The 6,491-nt window shown below is 42.0% G+C and overlaps 1 pseudogene across 1 annotated transcript in view; it reads right to left on the bottom strand.

The window, feature by feature from the left end:
* Positions 1–228: 228 nt before the first annotated feature.
* Positions 229–6,491, bottom strand: part of LOC311116201 (telomerase-binding protein EST1A-like) — a 16,077-nt pseudogene continuing 9,814 nt past the window's right edge. Inside the window, exons 5-7 of the transcript XR_014615448.1 lie at positions 4,876–4,986; positions 493–600; positions 229–307 (exon numbers count right to left, since the gene is read on the bottom strand). The product of XR_014615448.1 is annotated as a telomerase-binding protein EST1A-like (transcript). The remainder of the gene's footprint in view (positions 308–492; positions 601–4,875; positions 4,987–6,491) is intronic.

Raw genomic sequence — 6,491 nt, 5'->3', positions numbered from 1 at the left:
AGAGAGGGGTGAGAGAGAGAGAGAGAGGGGGTGAGAGAGAGAGAGAGAGAGAGAGAGAGAGAGAGAGAGAGAGAGAGAGGAGAGGGTGAGATGGAGAAAAATATGTGATATTTCTTGTGTCGGTCAGTTTTCTCTCTCAGAATCTTGGCTTTGCCACACAAATGTAGAGTTCTCTCCCTCTCCCTTTATCTCTTCATTCCTCCATCCCTCCCTCCCTCTCTCTCTCACCGTGTAGACAGCCAGCAGGGCCAGCTGGTTGTAAGGTCGTCCGTTCTTAGGAGCAATCTGCAGGGCCTTTAGGTACCAGCTAAATAGGAAGAGGAAGAGCACATTATTACTCTGTGTCGGAGTCGAAAACGTTCATCTCCTGAAGGAGTATTATTTCATAAACATCTTTACAACATTTTAACAACACCAGTTTCTCCCATTACGATTTGTCAATGGACAGGAACACGGACAAACACATTTTCCCTGGTAGCCAAGGTACAATACCTGCGGGCCTTGCCGTAGTTAGCCGAGTCGCTCGCCTGCTCCCCGGTAACGGGCGATGTCCCCCTGACAGATCAAACACCGCTGGGCGCTGATCAGAGCATACTTCACCTGGACCAACACACATTATATACCATTAAATACACATACAGTGGGGGAAAAAAAGTATTTAGTCAGCCACCAATTGTGCAAGTTCTCCCACTTAAAAAGATGAGAGAGGCCTGTAATTTTCATCATAGATACTAGGGGTGTAACGATCCATCTACTACATCGATGTATCGATTTATATTCCTATGATCCAACTACATCGATCTGTGCTCGGCGAGTTGGCCTTTTGGACAACATATATCGATCTAACATCGTTTTAAAATGTAATAAATCGATTGTATCGATACTAGGAAATAACCCATTGGATTTAAGCACGTCAGACTTTATATGGATGTTTTTTCTTAGCACTTTTAATGATAAAGGCTTTAAACATTACTCGATTCAGTCTGCCTATCCGTGACGTCATCGCGCCAACAGCAGCGCAAAGGCGCAAAGACAACAAAACATAGCATGGCGGACGACAGAGGAGAAGCCGACGAGCGAGAAATTATCAAGCCACCATTGCGGTCCTTACAAGAAACAGGAATCTAGGAAACTTCACCTGCACTGTCCAGTATCCAGGTATTTATTTCAGTCACACTGGTTGAATTTTTGGCTAAAAGGTTACTGAATCGATTTCAAGTCACTGAATCGTTTCGGATCGTATCGTTCTAAATGAACCAATATCGTCCTTGAATCGTATCGACAACCACGAATCGTGATACAAATCGAATCGTTGTTAAAACGAATCGTTACACCCCTAATAGATACACGTCAACTATGACAGACAAAATGAGAGAAAAAAAATCCTGAAAATCACATTGTAGGATTTTTTATGAATTTATTTGCAAATTATGGTGGAAAATAAGTATTTGGTCAATAACAAAAGTTTCTCAATACTTTGATATATACCCTTTGTTGGCAATGACACAGGTCAAACGTTTTCTGTAAGTCTTCACAAGGTTTTCACACACTGTTGCTGGTATTTTGGCCCATTCCTCCATGCAGATCTCCTCTAGAGCAGTGATGTTTTGGGGCTGTCGCTGGGCAACACAGACTTTCAACTCCCTCCAAAGATTTGAGATCTGGAGACTGGCTAGGCCACTCCAGGACCTTGAAATGCTTCTTACGAAGCCACTCCTTCGTTGCCCGGGCGGTGTGTTTGAGATCATTGTCATGCTGAAAGACCCAGCCACGTTTCATCTTCAATGCCCTTGCTGATGGAAGGAAGTTTTCACTCAAAATCTCACGATACATGGCCCCATTCATTCTTTCCTTTACACGGATCAGTCATCCTGGTCCCTTTGCAGAAAAACAGCCCCAAAGCATGATGTTTCCACCCCCATGCTTCACAGTAGGTATGGTGTTCTTTGGATGCAACTCAGCATTCTTTGTCCTCCAAACACGACAAGTTGAGTTTTTACCAAAAGGTTCTATTTTGGTTTCATCTGACCATATGACATTCTCCCAATCCTCTTCTGGATCATCCAAATGCACACTAGCAAACTTCAGACGGGCCTGGCTTAAGCAGGGGGACACGTCTGGCACTGCAGGATTTGAGTCCCTGGCGGCGTAGTGTGTTACTGATGGTAGGCTTTGTTACTTTGGTCCCAGCTCTCTGCAGGTCATTCACTAGGTCCCCCCGTGTGGTTCTGGGATTTTTGCTCACCGTTCTTGTGATCATTTTGACCCCACGGGGTGAGATCTTGCGTGGAACCCCAGATCGAGGGAGATTATCAGTATGTCTTCCATTTCCTAATAATTGCTCCCACAGTTGATTTCTTCAAACCAAGCTGCTTACCTATTGCAGATTCAGTCTTCCCAGCCTGGTGCAGGTCTACAATTTTGTTTCTGGTGTCCTTTGACAGCTCTTTGGTCTTGGCCATAGTGGAGTTTGGAGTGTGACTGTTTGAGGTTGTGGACAGGTGTCTTTTATACTGATAACAAGTTCAAACAGGTGCCATTAATACAGGTAACGAGTGGAGGACAGAGGAGCCTCTTAAAGAAGAAGTTACAGGTCTGTGAGAGCCAGAAATCTTGCTTGTTTGTAGGTGACCAAATACTTATTTTCCACCATAATTTGCAAATAAATTCATTAAAAATCCTACAATGTGATTTTCTGGATCTTTTTTCTCTCAAATTGTCTGTCATAGTTGACGTGATGAAAATTACAGGCCTCTCTCATCTTTTTAAGTGGGAGAACTTGCACAATTGGTGGCTGACTAAATACTCCCCTCCCCCCCCCCCCACTGTAGGACCCTAGAAAATCTGACATGTGGAGAACGTGGATGGAATCACAGAATCCAGACATTAAAACGGAATTCAACAAAATGCAAAAAATGTATTCTAAGGTAGAAGTACAGATTTTTTACTTTTCCGAAAGCTGAAGTCACTTGTCCCCCCCATCACCCCCCCCCCCCCCCCCAAAAAGGTCTAACACCATCGGCCAAAAGGGCAGAGCCATGGGAAGTAGGGATGATGAGGGTGCTGCAGCACACACTGAATAATCTGAACTAAAAAATATATTCATAATAAAAAATAAGAAAAGTTTAGTTTTTTCACAAAAGTAGTGCACTGGGCATTTACTAGTCCTATATTAGCAGACCAATATAGCCATCTGTAGTGCAGGCAAAACAATGTATAATCTGCTACAGGAGGGACGAGAGGAATCGTGACGTCATCTTTTGTAATAACCTACTCCACTCTGTTGGCGCTGAGTAGCATCCTAGGCCTATCTGGCTATCTGTGTGTCAACAAGCCTCGCTGTGCTCTTGTGATGGGTTGTAAAATCATTGGGCTTCAGAGCTGCTGTTTGTCAGAACTGGATCATTATAAAAATGGATCTTCCTCTCTCGTCAGGCCTACGTGAGTTGTAGGTAGGGTTGCACATTGCTAGAATAACATGGAAATAGACCTAGGCCGACTACGCATCATTTCTTTCCTCCGCTGTAGCCTCCGTTTCCTTTGACTCCTCATTAGATTTCTCCATTTTGGTATCGTTTTGCTCAATTTCACTTCTTGTGGCCTAAAATATTTGTCCTTCAAAAAAATACATCTGTGATTGAGAATAGCACTTTCATAATTATTCCCATTTAAAAGCTGCAACTTTAGGACATTAAAACACTTTATGAACATAGTTTCAGTAGGATTAGGCTTTTGGTTGTTTGGTTCGCAACGGCAGAGGGAATTTTTCCCCCCGACCTCGCACGCATGCATCATGCATCATTTCGGTCTTATAATGCTTTGCTCAACTGTAAGGTTTGTTCAACATTTTTCATTTGATTTTTAAATCTTGCTAATGTTTCTTCTATATTTTCATTATTACCTTATGCCTCATGTTTTGGGGTTTATTCAAAAAAAAAAAAAAAATTCAAACTTTCTGAGATAGCCTAGAACTCCGTTAAGATGAATTCATTGTTTGATCATGAAATAGTACGGCAGGAGAAATGGAGCAGTGGCCTAAAATGGCCGAGTCATATTCATATCAAATGGAGAGAAAACAGAAGATGTGGGCTTCTAGAACACTAAGACACCGGAGTGTCCGGCTATTGGCCCAGATCATCAGACATTTGAGAGAGAGACTCTTAGCTCCGCCTACATTGTTCTCTTGCTTTGTGTAAACAGAACATATTTATTGGAATAGGCTATAGCGAAGGAATATAGTCAATTTACTCAGAATGTCAACCATGCACTGCCCTGCCGTGCGCTGCCTGATCCAATTCTGATCTGAGTAATTGTTTGATAGTGATATTTTTAACTTGTCCATTCAGACAACTGAAATCTCTGGTTGTCCGACCATTTTATTTTATTTTTTTTGCACGCGTCAACCACTTTGTGTAGCCGTTAGCGATGATGCTAATGAAAGCAGTCTTCTGGTAGATGGAAAGGCTTTCCCAAAAACCTTCTCAATTGAATGTTAACTACAGAGGATCCTATGCTTACCCGGCAGAATGATATCATGATTATTTTCATCAATCCACTGGGTATTTGTTTTCCAAACTCTACCGTCACGTGCGCAACAAAAAACACACTAAACAACAACAGCCTCTTGTTAGGTTTGCGCTTGAATTAAAGGGTAACTACACCCAAAAATAAAAATGTGTTAAGATTTTTCCTGACCTCAAAAGTGGCCTCCTGATGTAGTGTAAGCATTGTTGTGAACTTAGAACATCCATTTTCACTGTTTTTCTATTTTAAAAAGTGTGATTGTGCGAAAAACTGAATTTGGGAAAAGACTCAACTGATTTTAAAAGGGCCCTATACACACAGTCTGAACACACACACAAGTAGTGTTGTTACCGTCTTGCGTAGTGGACGTGCTCTGATGGCCATGCCGTCCATGTAATCATCCAGTTTAAACTGAAACACCGTCTGAAGCTTCTGCAGCAGCGCATCAAAGAATACCGCCCCCTGGGAAACAAACACAGTGCACCAAAATGATTAGCTCCATCAAGAAACGCATCAAAATAGTTGCATGAAGTTGAACACGGTGTGTGCGTGTCTGTACGTGGTGTGTGTGTATGTCTGCGTGTGTACCAGGCCTTGAATTTCACGGCGGAATCGACAGCCAAACCCCTTCGTGTGGCTGTAAGCCCCCCCAATATCTAATTATAATTCTCTTCTCCCGGCTGCCAATCACCGCGCTCCGAAGCGCCTCTGACTCACATGTCTCTCTCAGATATCAATTCTTGAGATATCTGCGTCCTTCTTATCGAATTCCGAGGCGCACTTTGAAGATGTTTGAATAATTGTCCCCATTTACTTTTCCTCAGCCAACAAGACAATTAACGAACAGCAAAAAACACTAGCCTATGTCAATCTACTATCCCCCATAGTAGAAACGTTTACCTATTTTATTGGTCAGCTTGTTGTTCTGTGCGAAAAATACATATTCTAAACAGACTCTGGGACAGTTGTGGGACAATAGATGATGTACAGTTGTGGGACCAGGACCATTGAACATTTAAAAAACCAATGAGGCTGATGCAACAGATCTGAACGTTTAGCTTAACATTTTGATAAACTATTATTTCTTCACATTATAAGCGCAGCAATGCACATACGGCAGTAGGCTATACGCGCAAATGATCCAAAATGCAATTAGCGGGAAAACACCATTCTCAAATGCGCACCGCTCATGTGAGCGGTTTCATGTGACCGAGATGAAAATATCTGTTTTGAAAGAGTGGAGATCTAAAGATGCAACAGCTAGCAAAGGTTGCTAATATGACTATTGTGCCTTTGGCTACTGGACAATGAAAGAAAGTTGTTAGAACATGAGATAAATGCTGGTTTCAATGGCATATGAGGAAGTGTTTATAAAATAATTCCTTCAACATTTCTACAGTCGGATTTGGTCAGGCTACTTTGAAACAAGGTTAGACATGCCTCATAAAATGACAAAACATCCAGGTTTAAAACAATTAAGTGTATGGCTAAACTGAACAAAAATATAAAACGCCCCTGCCCAGCCATGTGAAATCAGTCATGTGAAATCCATAGATTAGGGCCTAATTTATTTATTTAAATTTACTGATTTCCTTCTATGAACTGTAACTCAGTAAAATCTTTAAAACGGTTGCGTTTATATTTTTGTTCAGTATAGTTTCAAAATGCTGAATGCCTCCACTCAGATTGCAAGGTGGGTGATCTTGCAGCGTACAACAGGCACTGGGCTTTCTCTGAACGAACCGTGCTTTGAGTATGTCGACAGAATCAAGCCTTCAGACGTTCGTGTTAATGATCCTACATTATATTTGTCAAACATGACTGCCATTTGGCCTATATATGTAATTAAAAGTCCCATTAAAGTTTGGCTCCATTTTCTGACGCCTCACTCTGTCAGCATCTGTGTGGACATGAGAGGCTGTAGCCAATATGCACACTCCATCACCTACTAGGCTTGGGCGGTATCC

This window comes from Coregonus lavaretus (assembly GCF_964263955.1).
Source record: "Coregonus lavaretus genome assembly, contig: HAP1_SCAFFOLD_3920, whole genome shotgun sequence".
Lineage (NCBI taxonomy): Eukaryota > Metazoa > Chordata > Actinopteri > Salmoniformes > Salmonidae > Coregonus > Coregonus lavaretus.
Note: the sequence above shows the minus strand (reverse complement) of the source record. Positions and strands in the feature narration are given on the sequence as shown.